Source organism: Nicotiana sylvestris, chromosome 5 (genome assembly GCF_000393655.2).
Source record: "Nicotiana sylvestris chromosome 5, ASM39365v2, whole genome shotgun sequence".
In the NCBI taxonomy this organism is placed as follows: domain Eukaryota; kingdom Viridiplantae; phylum Streptophyta; class Magnoliopsida; order Solanales; family Solanaceae; genus Nicotiana; species Nicotiana sylvestris.
Window position 1 is genome coordinate 17,584,759 of NC_091061.1, and position 15,178 is coordinate 17,599,936.

Sequence of the window (15,178 nt, forward strand, 5' to 3'; positions counted from 1 at the left end):
AGATCCATCACATTTTCAAGAAACTTATACCTGATGAAGATGGCAGAAAAGATCCAGGTGAACCGCGGTAGTTACAAAATGCCAGTGAAAAGAGACGCGGAAGGCCTAATGATACGTTTTGGATTCTGTTTTTATTTTTGAAAGTTTGTTGGCCATTTTAAGTTCAATTCTTCTTTTCTAGTTAGCAGTAGACTTATTTACCAGTATTTTATTACTACTGGCCTCATTGTAAATTGACAAGAAAATGATTTATTTGGATCAGCCATGTTCGAGGAAGTTTAACTTCCAATTTCCCTCCAATCAAGACTTCATAGGCCTAGGAAAATAAAATGACTTCACTTTAGATCAAAGTGCCATTCTTTTTAATAACGAAAGGGAAATTTCTTTGAATAACGAAACAAATAAAAAAAGTTGACTAAGTCAAGACCTCACTCTTTTTAAGCAAAGCAGAAAGCTAAGATGACTCCAGCAATTTATCAACAAAAAAAAAGAAAAAGAAAAGAAAAGAGGAAGAACAAGAACAAGAAAAAGAAGATAGTTCTAGAGAGATGTCTATGGACACAATCATGGAAAATTCGGATTCCTTTGTTTCTACTACAGATGCAATCATCCATGGCGCTTCTAATATTTCAGGGTGGACTCAAAGCCTGATCTCAGATCCCAATATTCCTAATTCGTCAACGAGTGTAGACGACCACCTGCAGCAGATTTCGACTGCAGGCAATGGTGATGATATGATTGTATCATGTGCAACTTCCAGGATATTTAATAGCATTGATGTCAGCGCGTTTTCTAGGAATATTAACGCTGTTTGCGATAATTACAGCGATAAATTGGCGGAGGAAGGATCAGAGAGCAGTAACGAAATGAGGTCTCGGGATGGTCTTGAACTTTGTTTAGGTTTGAGTATTGGCAGTGGGGCAGTGAACGAAGAACTACTTGTCAAAATCTTAATGGCTTGTGGCGAGGCAGTCCAACGAAACAACCTAAATCTAGCCGATGCATTAGTCAGGCTCATAAGAGAACATGCAGTTTCACAATTTAGACCAATTAAAAAGGTGGCAACTTATTTCGCTGAAGCTTTGGATCAAAAGATTCAAGGAATGAATTTAGAAGATATTATGGAATTCTGTTGTTACACGGACAACCTCATGCAGATGCGCCTCCATGAGGTTCGTCCGTACCTCGAATTCGCCTATTCCTCTGTCAATCGAGCTATTCTCGACGCCTTTGCCAATTCTAGTAGAGTACATATAATTGATTTCAGCTTGAACATGTTAAGTTTGGCAGAAATGTTTGTCCCACATCGGTGGGAAAAGAAGAATTGGGGGGATTTTTCCCCTATAAAAGAAGGCCTAATGTTTAGGATTTAAACATACCTCTCATTTGCCTTCTCATCTGTTTAAGACATTTGTATCTTCTCTCTTTAGTATTATTTAACTTGTATTTTTGGAGTGAAATAAAATATTGGTTGTGTTCGAGGAGTAGGCAAAATTAGCCGAACCTCGTAAATTCTGGTGTTCTCTTTATTGTTGCTTTATTGTCTTATTTATTATTTGGTGGCTGTCATAATTTTTGGTATAGTAGTTGTGACTTATTCACACTATATACATTTGGCTTCCACAACAATTGGTATCAGAGCCAAGGTACTGTCTAAGTATGCTCTGTGGTTGCAGCATAGTCTGATCTTCCACATCAGAAAAGATTTATCTTGGTAACTGAGTCAAGGTTCTGTCTGAGTATGCTCTGTGGTTGCAGCTTAGTCTGATCTTCCACACCAGAAAGGAAATAATCTTGATTTGTGTCGTCAGCTATTAAATAATATTTGTGTCAAAGATGGGAGACAATAAACAAGAAGAATCTACATCAAGTGTCAACAATACGTCATCATTGGCATCTTCGCTTATGACAAGAATTGTGTCAAATGCGAAATTTGCGGTAGAAATATTTGACGGGTCCGGACATTTTGGGATGTGGCAAGGTGAGGTTCTAGATGTCCTTTTTCAACAAGGGCTAGATCTTGCCATTGAAGAAAAAAGACCAGATGTTATTGGAGAAGAAGATTGGAGAATTATCAACCGTGTTGCTTGCGGTACCATTCGATCCTACCTTGCTAGAGAGCAGAAATATCCATACACAAAGGAAACTTCTGCAAGTAAATTATGGAAAGCACTGGAGGATAAATTTTTGAAGAAAAATAGTCAAAATAAATTGTACATGAAGAAGAGACTGTTTCACTTCACCTATGTTCCTGGTACCACGATGAATGAACATATCACCAGTTTCAATAAGTTGGTCACAAATTTGCAAAATATGGATACAACTTATGATGATGGTGACTTGGCCTTGATGTTGTTGGCGTCACTTCCTGATGAGTACGAGCACCTTGAAACTATTCTACTCCATGGAAATGACGAAGTTTCTCTCAGAGAAGTTTGTTCGGCTTTGTACAACTATGAACAAAGAAAGCGAGAAAAATAGAAGGGCGGAGAAGGAAAAGCACTGTTTGTGAGGGGTCGTCCTCAAAATCAAACGAGGACAAAGAAGGGAAGATCCAAGTCAAGATCCAAACCCAGCAAAGATGAATGTGCCTTTTGTCGAGAAAAAGGGCACTAGAAGAAAGACTATCCGAAGTTGAAGAATAAGGCCAAATATAATAATGGAAAGACCATTATGGATTCAAATGTAGCTGATTGTGATGATTCAGACTTCTCATTAGTTACAACAGAGTCATCAACATCATCAGACATATGGTTGATGGACTCGGCTTGTAGCTATCATATGTGTCCCAACAGGGACTGGTTCGTGGATTTTCAAGAAGGAGAATATGGAATCATTCACACAGTGGATAACAGCCCTCTTACCTCATATGGCATTGGTTCAATACGATTAAGGAACCATGATGGAATGATCAGAACATTAACAGATGTTCGATTTGTACCGGATTTGAAGAAGAATCTCATCTCTGTAGGAGCCCTAGAATCAAAAGGGTTCAAAATCATTGCAGAAAATGGAGTGATGAGAGTATGCTCCGGTGCACTAGTGGTAATGAAGGCTAATCGGAAGAATAATAATATGTACCGCTATCGTGGCAGTACAGTTATTGGGACAGCGACAGTGACATCCAGTGACGACAAAGAGGCAGAAGCAACCAAGCTATGGCACATGCGCTTGGGACATGCTGGAGGAAAATCCTTGAAAACTCTATCAGATCAAGGATTGTTAAAAGGAGTCAAGGCTTGCAACTTGGAGTTTTGTGAGCATTGTGTTAAAGGGAAACAGACAAGGGTTAAATTTGGTACAGCGATCCATAATACTAAAGGCATTTTGGATTATGTACACTCTGATGTTTGGGGTCCTTCCAAAACACCTTCATTGGGTGGGAAGCACTATTTTGTAACCTTTGTTGATGATTTTTCCCGAAGAGTATGGGTGTATACAATGAAGAGCAAAGATGAAGTGCTGGGAATTTTTCTCAAATGGAAGACGATGGTGGAGAATCAAACAGGCAGGAGGATCAAGTGTATTCGCACAGACAATGGAGGTGAATACAAAAATGATCATTTCAATAAGGTCTGTGAAAATGATGGCATCGTCCGACACTTCACTGTTAGACATACACCACAACAGAATGGAGTGGCAGAACGTATGAACCGGACCTTGCTGGAGAAGGTACGGTGTATGTTGTCCAATGCTGGCTTGGGCAAAGAATTTTGGGCTGAGGCAATTACATATGCATGCCACCTCATTAATCGTCTACCATCTGCTGCTATTGATGGCAAAACACCATTTGAAAAATGGTACGGAAAACCTGCTGTAGATTATAACTCTTTGCACGTGTTTGGCTCAACTGCATATTATCATGTGACAGAGTCAAAATTGGATCCAAGGGCAAAGAAGGCTATTTTTATGGGAATTACTTCTGGAGTCAAAGGATATCGCTTATGGTGTCCTATGACAAAGAAAGTAATATTCAGCAGGGATGTTACCTTTGATGAATCTGCTATGGTAAATAAGGTAACAGAAGATACCAAACAAAATGAAGGTGCTTCTAAGCAGGTGGAGTTTGAGGGAAAATTTATTTTTCCTACACAAGAAGCAGAGGAGGAAACAAATGAAGATTACCCTCTGGAAGGAGAGCCAGTAGAGGAGATTCCAACTCAGGAACCTCAACAACAACTTGAATCAATAGCAACCAGCAGGCCAAAAAGAACAATAACGAAACCTGTTCGTCTCATAGAGACGGTTGCTTGTGCAACCTCAATTGTAGCTGATGATGTTCCTACTACTTATAAAGACGCTGTCCAAAGTTCAGAAGAAGATAAGTGGAGGATTGCCATGAATGATGAAATACAGTCCCTTCATCAGAATCATACATGGAGATTGGCCAATCTCCCGAAGGGAAAGAAAGCAATTGGGTGCAAATGGGTATTTGCAAAGAAGGAAGGATTTCCTAACCAAGTAGATGTTCGCTACAAAGCAAGATTGGTGGCCAAAGGATATGCTCAAAAGGAGGGAATTGATTACAATGAAGTGTTTTCTCCAGTTGTAAAACATTCCTCCATTAGAATTATGTTGGCTTTGGTAGCACAATTGGATTTGGAACTAGTTCAGATGGATGTAAAAACTGCATTTTTACATGGAAACTTGGAGGAGGAAATCTACATGACTCAGCCAGAAGGATTCAAAGTTGCTGGAAAAGAAAATATGGTATGCAAACTTGAAAAATCGTTGTACGGATTGAAACAATCTTCTAGACAATGGTACAAGCGATTTGACGAGTTTATGTTGCGGCAAGGGTACAAGAGAAGCAAATACGATCATTGTGTGTATTTGCGCAAGCTTAAAGATGGTTCCTTTGTATATCTTCTCCTATATGTTGATGATATGTTGATAGCTTCCAAGAATTCGGAAGAAATTGATAAGTTGAAGATTCAACTGAAGAAGGAGTTCGAGATGAAGGATTTGGGTGAGGCAAAGAAAATTCTTGGCATGGAGATAATTAGAGATAGACGTTCAAAGAAACTCTGTTTATCTCAAAAGGAATATTTGAAGAGAGTACTTCAACGTTTTGGCATAGATGACAAGACTAAGCCAGTTAGTACTCCACTTGCTTCCCATTTTAAGCTAAGTACTACTATGTCGCCAATGGATGAAGCTGAACGAGAGTATATGTCAAAGGTACCATACGCAAATGCTGTTGGTAGCTTGATGTATGCAATGGTTTGCACAAGGCCTGACATTTCACAAGCTGTTGGAGTTATTAGCAGATATATGCACAATCCAGGGAAGGAGCATTGGCAAGCTGTGAAGTGGATTCTACGGTATATTCATAATACTGTAGATGTCGGGTTAGTTTTTGAGCAGGAAGACAATCAGTCTGTAGTTGGATATTGTGACTCAGATTTTGCGGGTGATCTGGACAAACGAAGATCAACTACTGGTTATGTGTTTACTTTTGCAAAGGCACCAGTTAGTTGGAAGTCTACTTTGCAGTCAACAGTTGCTTTGTCTACAACAGAGGCAGAGTACATGGCTATTACAGAGGCTGTGAAAGAGGCAATTTGGCTTCAAGGATTGCTAAAGGAGCTTGGTGTTGAACAAAAAGGTATCACAATTTTTTGTGATAGTCAAAGTGCTATTCAATTAGCGAAGAACCAAGTTTATCATGCAAGGACGAAGCACATTGATGTTCGGTATCATTTCGTACGAGAAATCATAGAAGAAGGTGGAGTCACGGTGAAGAAAATTCATACTACGGAGAATCCTGCTGATATGCTGACAAAGGTGGTGACTGCGGTCAAGTTTCAACATTGTTTGGATTTGATCAACATTGTTGAAAACTGAAGATTGAAGATGAAGACACAATCAAAATTTGTTATTGAGAGAAAATTGAAGATGTGGAATTTTGCCAAGGTGGAGATTTGTTAAGTTTGGCAGAAATGTTTGTCCCACATCGGTGGGAAAAGAAGAATTGGGGGGATTTTCCCCCTATAAAAGAAGGCCTAATGTTTAGGATTTAAACACACCTCTCATTTGTCTTCTCATCTGTTTAAGACATTTGTATCTTCTCTCTTTAGTATTATTTCACTTGTATTTTTGGAGTGGAATAAAACATTGGTTGTGTCCGAGGAGTAGGCAAAATTAGCCGAACCTCGTAAATTCTGGTGTTCTCTTTATTGTTGTTTTATTGTCTTATTTATTATTTGGTGGCTGCCATAATTTTTGGTATAGTAGTTGTGACTTATTCACACTATATACATTTGGTTTCCGCAACATAACCAAGGTCCGCAATGGCTATTCGGCTCACTGGAATATAATTGGCTCACCCGATAACACCAATGCCTTACGGCAACTCAAGTGGAAGCTCGCCGAGTTTGCCGATAAATCTGGCGTAGAATTTGAATTCCGTGGGATCGTGGTCGAGTCTTTAGCCGATGTTGATACTGCCATTTTGGATATTAGGCCTAATAATTTTGAAGAAGTGGCTGTGAACTCTATTTTCGAGTTTCACCATCTGCTGTATACACCAGGCGAAGTCGAGAAGGTGCTGAATTCAATCAAAGAAATGCATCCGAAGATTGTGACCATAATCGAAGAAGAAGCAAATCGAAGTGTCTTTATGGATAGGTTTAATGACGCATGGTCTTTCTATTCAAAAATGTTTGACTCGTTGGAGAACTAAGAGTCGAGTAATCAGCAAAACAGTGGTGACTCAAGGTTGGTGCATGAGTACCTAGGTCAGCAAATCAATAACATGGTGGCTTGCGAAGGAACTGAGCGAGTTGAGACGACGCTGAGTGAATGGCGAGTGAAGATGAACTCAGCTGGGTTCAACCCGGTTCAGCTAGGTAAAAGCACGTCCCTGCAAGCAACCATGATTTTGGCCTTGTTTCAAAATAGGGATGGATATCGAGTGGAACAGAATGATGGATGTCTTACGTTGAGTTGGCATGGTCGCCCACTCATTTCCACTTCTGTTTGGCAGCTTACGCCGCCGAGTCTAGGCTAGTCAGTTATGATGAACTCGTTATCCGATCCGTTTGAACAAGTTTTTAGAGGAAGAACGTAGTTCTTTGGCTAATTTTAAAAGACCCTTCAATTTACCCTACTTTGCCCCATTTTAGGATAGAGCCCATATAATATATCAGTACTATTAAAGTCGTTTGGTTTGAAGGGAAGCCTTGGCGTAACTGATAAAGTTACTGTCATGTGATCAAGAGGTTACGGGTTCAAGTAGTGAAAATAGTCGTTTGCAAAAATACAGGGTAAGACTGCATATAATATATCCTTATGATTTGGTCTTTCCCAAACTCCTCACGTAGCGGAAACTTAGTACATTAGCTATGTAAAATTTGTAATGCAGTAATTACAATCTTTTTTGTTTATGTTACAATGAAGGTTTATGTTCCGAAAGTTTCTAAGTAAATTTAGGTACAAAATGAAAAGAAAAAGTTTATCTTCATTGTTATTCAATCATTTGGCGGTGGATCAGTCGTGTGGACCTTGTGCTAATGATATCTTTTTGAAAAATGTTGATACAACTTGTATGAGAGTGAAAACAAGACTTGATTGGTGTCAGAAAAAAGGATCAAGACTTCATTGGAAAGTAACAGCAAAATTATTTATCTACATGAGCAGCCATGTATATTCGAGGAAGTTAAACGACCAACTTTTTATTATTATTTCTTTAACGTCCAATTTTTCGCCAACCAACACTTCATTAGCAATAGTATAAGATATTATATACATTAGACATGCTCGAGGAATTCAGTGTTTCTGCTGAAACAAACCTCCTTCGAAAAGATAGAGAGGCTGTTTTCTGTTGCCGGGACTTTAACCTGAGTCTCTCGGATAAGGAGCCGAGTATCCTAACCACCTAGACTACAACGGATTGTGTACTTCTCAATATTGAAAATGGAGAGATTTCTATCTAAACAGTTAAAACATAACGACACAAGAATAATATCTTTTATTCCTTTAATCTCATGCCTGCCGTTCGATTAATTAGCGAAGAACAGATTAGTGAAGGCATTACTAGAAATCCGGGAAAATCCGACCGAGACATACAGACCAACGTTAGTCGGTCAAAAAAAGCGACCAAACCCCGTCCAAAGCGGACGGAAACTATCAAAAAAATATTTTATATTTTTTTTAAATTAAATACCGACCAAAATCGATCTATATATTGGTCAAACATTTGACTGTAATGGTCAGACTTGCTTAGTCAAAACACTTTTTTCATTACCGACCAACATTGGTCGGTAATGAGGACCCAAATTTTTAAATTTTAATAATTATATTATTATTGAAAATATTATATAAAATTTATAGTTGAATTTATAGACTAAAGTCGGTCGGTTATTACAGGAGAAGATATTACCGACCAACTTTGGTCGATAGCTGTAATTTCTGAAAAATAATCGATCAATGTCGGTCAGTTCATAGGTCAAACATGGTCAAACTTTTGAATCACCTTAAAATTTACTATCTAAATAATATAAATATAATTCATTAACATTTTAATTTGTAACACAAATAATGAGGGGTTGCTCTGATGGTAAGCAACCTCCACTTCAAACCAAGAGGTTGTGAGTACGAGTCTCCCCAAGAGCAAGGTGGGAAGTTCTTGGAGGGAAGGATGTCGGGGATCTATTTGGAAACAGCCTCTCTACCCTAGGGTAAGGGTAAGGTCTGCGTACACACTACCTTCCCCAGACTCCACTAAGTGTGATTATACTGGGTTATTGTTGTAAATAATGAATGCACTGACATATACTATTATCACGACCCAAAACCCTAGCTTGTCGTGATGGCGCCTAACGTGGTACTAGGCAAGCTGACATTTCTAAAATATTTTCTAACAGTTAACAAAATGAGTCAAAGTAGTTTTAAATGACCAAAATTCTCATAAACGGGGTAAAACCCAAAACACAAATGCGGAAAACTCCCAATCGGGGTGTCACCGAGCTCATGAGCATATATACATCACTAGTCTAGAAAGTAATGTGTATGAAAGTTTGGATTTAAATACAGTAAAAGAAAAGATAAGGAAGGAGAAACAAGGGTTGCGAACGTCGGACAACTACCTCGAAGTCTCCAACGATCAGCTGTGCGAAATATCAACACCACCATATCAAGAAATACCTGGATTTGCATACGAAGTGCAGGGTGTAGCGTGAGTACAACTAACTCAATAAGTAACAAGACTAAATAAAGAACTGAAGATAGTGACGAGCTACGCAGTTATAGTTCAATTTCAGTAATCTCACCAAAAGAAAGTAGGCATGCTTTCAAATCCGACAATTTAAGTCAAATCAATTTATTCATGTCAAGTTCAAGTAAAACCAGATGTAATATCTCTAAGAAATTCCAAAGCAGTGATATATGGCAGTTAAGTGCATCAATAAGGAAATCAAAAGCATCCTCTCAGAGCAACAGTCACTCAATCTTTCTCAATAGCTCAACACTCATCACGCGTACTCAATAGGTACCTGCGCTCACTGGGGGTGTACAGACTACGGGGGAGCTCCTTCACCCCAAGCACTATATCGTTGCGGCGTGCAGTCTGATCCCATCAATATATATATACCCATAAGGCTCGTTGCAGCGTGCAACCCGATCCACATATATACAGCCCTAAGGCTCGTTGCGGCGTGCAACCGATCCACATATATACAGCCTTGAGGTTCATTGTAGTGTGCAACCCGATCTATATATATACATACCGTTCATAGCTCGGCACTCAGGCCCTAACTCAGTCTCTAACCTCTCTAGTCTCTTGGGCTCTCAGAAGTCATAAAAATCAGCCCAATTCCTACAAAACATGCCCACACGCCCGTCGCCTAACATATGTGTCACATCCAAACCAATCACATAACAAAAAATTCGGGGTTTCATACCCTCAGAACCAGATTTAGAACAGTTACTTACCTCAATCCGAGCAAAATCCCTACTCCAATACGCCTTTGCCTCGCAAATCGGCCTCCAAACGTCTCGAATCTAGCCACAATACAATACAATACAATACAATCAACACGGGCTAACGAATCAATTCCATAAGAAAAATATGAAGTTTTAATCAAAAATCCGAAATTGGCTCAAAGCCCCCCCGGGCCCACGTCTCAGAATCCAACAAAAATTATAAAACCCAAAAGCCCATTCAACCATAAGTATAGTCATACCAAATTCATCAAAATCCGACCCCAAATCGCCACTCATACCCCAAAATCAACTCTCCAACTACCTAGTCTCAAACTCCCAAATTACAGCTCAAAAATACACCAACTAGTTGGGAAAATCAATGGGGAAGCATAATTATTGAAGAAATTTAACCACAAGTGACTTACCTCAAGAATCCCTTCGAAATCCCTCTAAAAAATCACCCAATTCCGAGTTTGCAAAAGTCAAGAATTTATAAAACCCTCAGAACCCAACATTTATATTCTACCCAGGCTTTTCGCACCTGCGGCCACTTATCCGCACCTGCGGACCCGCTTCTGCGGTAATTTCTCCGTTTTTGCGAAAATCACTTACCTAGATGCCTCCGCTTCTGCGAACCTTGAAACGCATATGCGCAATCACAGTTGCGAAACATCCCATCGCACCTGCACCCCCATTCGCTTTTGCGCCCATCACCTCGCTTCAACAACCATACAGATGCGGGAGAATCTTCGCTCCTGTGACCTCTGCTCACCTCTTTCTTGCCCGCTTCTACGGCTCCCTTCCCGTTTCTATGGGCCCGCACCTACGGTGCCCACTCTGCAGGTGCAATTACACCAGCATTTGAAATTCTTCAGCAACTCTTCAACTTCAAAACTTGATCCGTTAACCACCCGAAATCAACTCCAGGCCTCCGAGACCTCAACCAAACATACCAACAAGTCTTAAAATATAATACGAACTTAGTCGAACCCTCAAACCACCTCAAACAATATCAAAAACATGATTCGCACATAGATTTAAGCCTAATGATCTTTGAAATTTTCAAATTCTACAAATGATGGCGAAACCTATCAAATCATGTTCGATTGACATCAAATTTTGCACACAAGTCACAAATGACACCACAAACCTACTTTAACTTTCGGAATCCCAATCCGACCCCGATATCAAAAAGTCCACTCCCAGTCAAATTTCCTAAAAATTTAACTTTTGCCATTTCAAGCCTAATTCCACTACGGACATCTAAATCACAATTTGGACATGCTCCTAAGTCCAAAATCACTCAACGGAGCTAACAGAGCTATCAAAATTCAAACCTGAGGTCGTTTACACATAAGTCAACATCCGATCAACTTTTTTAACTTAAGCTTTCAATTACGAGACTAAGTGTCTCAACTCATTCCGAAATCTCTCCGAACCCGAACCAACTAACCTGGTAAGTCATATAACAGTTATAAAGCACATAAGAGGAAGTAAATGGGAGAACATGGCTACAACTCTCGAAACGATCGGTCGGGTCGTTACAACTATAATAAGCTATATATAGTTAAAGTAGTACAACGAAGTGAATATATTTATTTATATACACTAAGAACGTGACGCTCTAGTGCCAAAGGGTCGGGTTTATTTTGGGGATAGAATTATGAAGAAACAATAATCTAATTAGTATATATAATTGATCATCATCAAATATATCTATTGTAAATTGTTTCATCGACTTATAACTGTAATGAACCAGCCGGTCGTTTCGAGAGTTGTAGCCTTATTTCCCTATTTTATGCTCCTTTTGTGTTTTACAGCTTTTATATAACTTACCGAGTTGGTTGGTTTGGGTCCAGAGATATTTCAGAGTGAGTTGAGACACTTAGTCTCATAATTGAAAGCTTAGTTAAAAAAATTGACCGGATATCGATTTATGTGCAAACAATCTCATATATGAATTTTGATGGTTCCGTTAGCTCCATTGAGTAATTTTGGACTTAGGAGCGTGTCCATATTGTGATTTAGAGGTCCGTAGTAGAATAAGGCTTGAAATGGCAAAAGTTTGACCGGGGGTGGACCTTCTAATATTGGGGTCAGATCGGATTTATGAAAATTAGAGTAGGTTCATGGTGTCATTTTTGAGTTGTGTCCAAAATTTGAGATCAATTGGACGTGATTTGATAGGTTTCAGCGTCGTTTGTAGAATTTGGAAATTTCAAAGTTCATTAGTCTTGAATTCGTGTGTAATTTGTGTTTTTGATGTTGTTTGAGATGATTTGAGGGTTCGACTAAGTTCGTATGAGATATAAGACTTGTTGGTATATTTGGTTGAGGTCCCAAGGACCTCGGGTTGATGTCGGGTGATTAACGGATCAAGTTTTGAAGTTGTAAACTTGTTAAAGGTTTTCCACTGCTGGTGTAATCGCACCTGCAGAGTGGGAACCGCAGGTGCGTGCCCGCAAAAGCGGGAGTTAAGCCACAGAAGCGGCCAGGGGAGTGAGGCAGCAGAAGGTCACAGATGCGATGGTCTTCCCGCACCTGTGTAACCGCAGATGCGGCAAAAGAGCCGCAGAAGCAGAAATTTGTCTTGTAGAAGCTAGTCCACTGGAGCGAAAAATTGGACGCATGTGTGGAGTTAGCCGTAGAAGTGGGCTCTGGGGCACACCTGCAAGACCGCAGAAGCGGCTAAGTTGCCGCAGGAGCAAAAATCCTAGGCAGAAACAATAAATACGAGACTTCGAGATTTTTTACCATTTTTATCATTTTGAGCTCGGACTTTGGAGGTTTTTGAGAGGGGTTTTGAAGAGATTATTGAAGTAAGCTCCTTGTGTTCCACTAATTTCCCACCTAGTTGGTGTGTTTTTAAGGTGAAATTTGGGGGTTTGAGGCTAGGGATTTGGAGAGTAAATTTTGGGGATTTGAATGACCATTTGATGTCGGAATTTGGTCAATTTTGTATAGTTAGAATCATGAGTGAATGGACTTTCAGATTTTGTAACTTTTGTCGGATTTCGAGACGTGGGTCCAGGGGCCGAGTTTTGAGACTTTTTCGAATTTTGAGCTATAATTTCGTATTTTTCTTGTGAAATTGATTCCTTTAGCCTGTATTGATTGTATTGTACTATTTGTGGTTAGATTCGGGACATTTGGAGGCTGACTCGCGAGGCAAAGGCATTTTGAAGTAGAGTTTTGCTCAGATTGAGGTAAGTAACAGTTCTAAATCTGGTCCTGAGGGTAAGAAACCCCGGATTTGTGTTATGTGATTGTTTTGGAGATAACTCACATGCTAGGTGACAGGCGTGTGGGTATGCACCATGGGGATTGTGACTTTGTCCGTCCCGTGAAACTATAAAGTTGAATAACTTGCTGTTAGCTATATGCCCTCTATGTGTTATAGAACTCTGAATGTAAATCATGTTAGAAACCATATTTAGGCTATGTGTTGGTACTGTTGGGACCCACAGAGGTTGTGTTTCATGACGAATTGCCTACTAAATGCTATTTGTACTTAGTCTCAGTTTTTACTCGCATATTATATCTCAGTCTCTGTTATTCTTATTGATATATCATGTTATTGTTGTTTGGGCTTATTTTCCTGATTCCTGAGATCCCGAGAGACTGGAGAGATTGATGACTGAGTGAGCCCGCAGGCTTGATTGTGAGTATATTTATGGAATCGGGCTGCACGTCGCAGCATGTTTCATTGATTTATGCCATGATTGGCTTGATATAGCGCTTGGGCTGTAGGAGCCCCTTCGGAGTTTGTACACACCCCCAGTGAGCGCAAGTACCTACTGAGTGAGAGTGTTGAGTGCGAGTGTTGAGTGCGAGTGTTGAGTGCCGAGTGCTGAGTGATCGTGAGGAATGAGTGACTATGAGGTAGGAGTAAATGGGAGGATTGAGTGAATGTTGCCTTGAGAGGATTGAGTGAATGTTGCCTTCAGGGGACCAGTTTCTGCCACGTGCGGAGTTTTCTTACAACAACAGCTATCAGTCGAGCATTCAGATGGCTCAATATGAGTCTTTATATGGGAGGCAGTGTAGATCTTCTGTAGGTTGGTTTGAGCCGGGGGAAGTTAGGCTATTGGGTACTGACTTGGTTCAGGATGCTTTGGACAAGGTTAAATTGATTCAGGAGCGGCTTCGCACGGCGCTGTCTAGATAGAAGAGTTATGCTGACAAGAAGGTCTGTGATGTGTCTTACATGGTTAGGGAGAAGGTTCTGCTGAAGGTTTCACTTATGAAGGGTGTTATGAGGTTCAGAAAGAAGGGCAAGTTGAGCATTTTCATTAGGCCTTTTGAGGTACTTCAGAGAATTGGGGAGGTGTCTTACAAACATGCCTTACCACCTAGCTTGTCAAATGTGCATCCATTATTTCATGCTTCTATGCTCCAGAAGTACATCAGTGATTGATCATGCTAACTCTAGTCCTAAAAAGGATAAGCGGTCGCTACAAATATAATCCGGTCTAAAAGTTCGGAGTCGAATCCCACAGAGAACTAATGCTTAGCTATATCTGTTTAATATCACTAAAAAGACAAGTTTGAATAATTTTCTAAATTATAAAAATTGATATTTATATTTCTAACTAATTAACTAGCAAATACTAGAAAACGGTAAAATTATCAACTAACGAGACAAAGGGTTGGATACTAAATTTAGGAGGTCTAGAGTTATGATTTCCCCAATTGTCGGAATCCTTCTAGCTATGTTCCCTACAATTTTTTCAATGTATTCTCTACTGATCGTGAGCACTTTAGGTGTCGTAATTCTCTCTCGAGTAACTACAACAATTTACTAGACATATTCTCTCAAACTACGCTAATTGGCTTTATCTAACCGCTCATTATGACCACGTCAAGGCTTTGTTATTTCTAAACCTACCTTTAAACCCGATGTATTTATTTCTCACATACGTTAGGAGTGACATTGTTCAAAAATCACCTTAATATGTATCCTTTCTCAAGCAACACATAATAATAGGCACAGTCAATCGATGGCCTTTCAATCAACAACAATAAACACGTAGTTGAACAAGTAGAGAAATTCAACGGCTCAATTATATAAAAACATAACAAGAATTTATTCTACAAAAGGTTCTATCAAAACCCTAGATAATAATTTAGTTATTCATAATAGTATGTAAAACTACAATACTAAAAATCATAACCAACAATGAAAAATAGTAAGAGGAAGGAAAAACTCGTTGAAGAATTCCCCGCCTTGCTCCTATTGTGTTCTTGACTCCTT

At 39.5% G+C, this 15,178-nt stretch overlaps 1 pseudogene; it reads left to right on the top strand.

The window, feature by feature from the left end:
• The first annotated feature begins 548 nt into the window (after positions 1–548).
• On the top strand, positions 549–7,012 carry LOC104242133 (DELLA protein GAI-like; annotated as a pseudogene).
• The last annotated feature ends 8,166 nt before the right edge of the window (positions 7,013–15,178 follow it).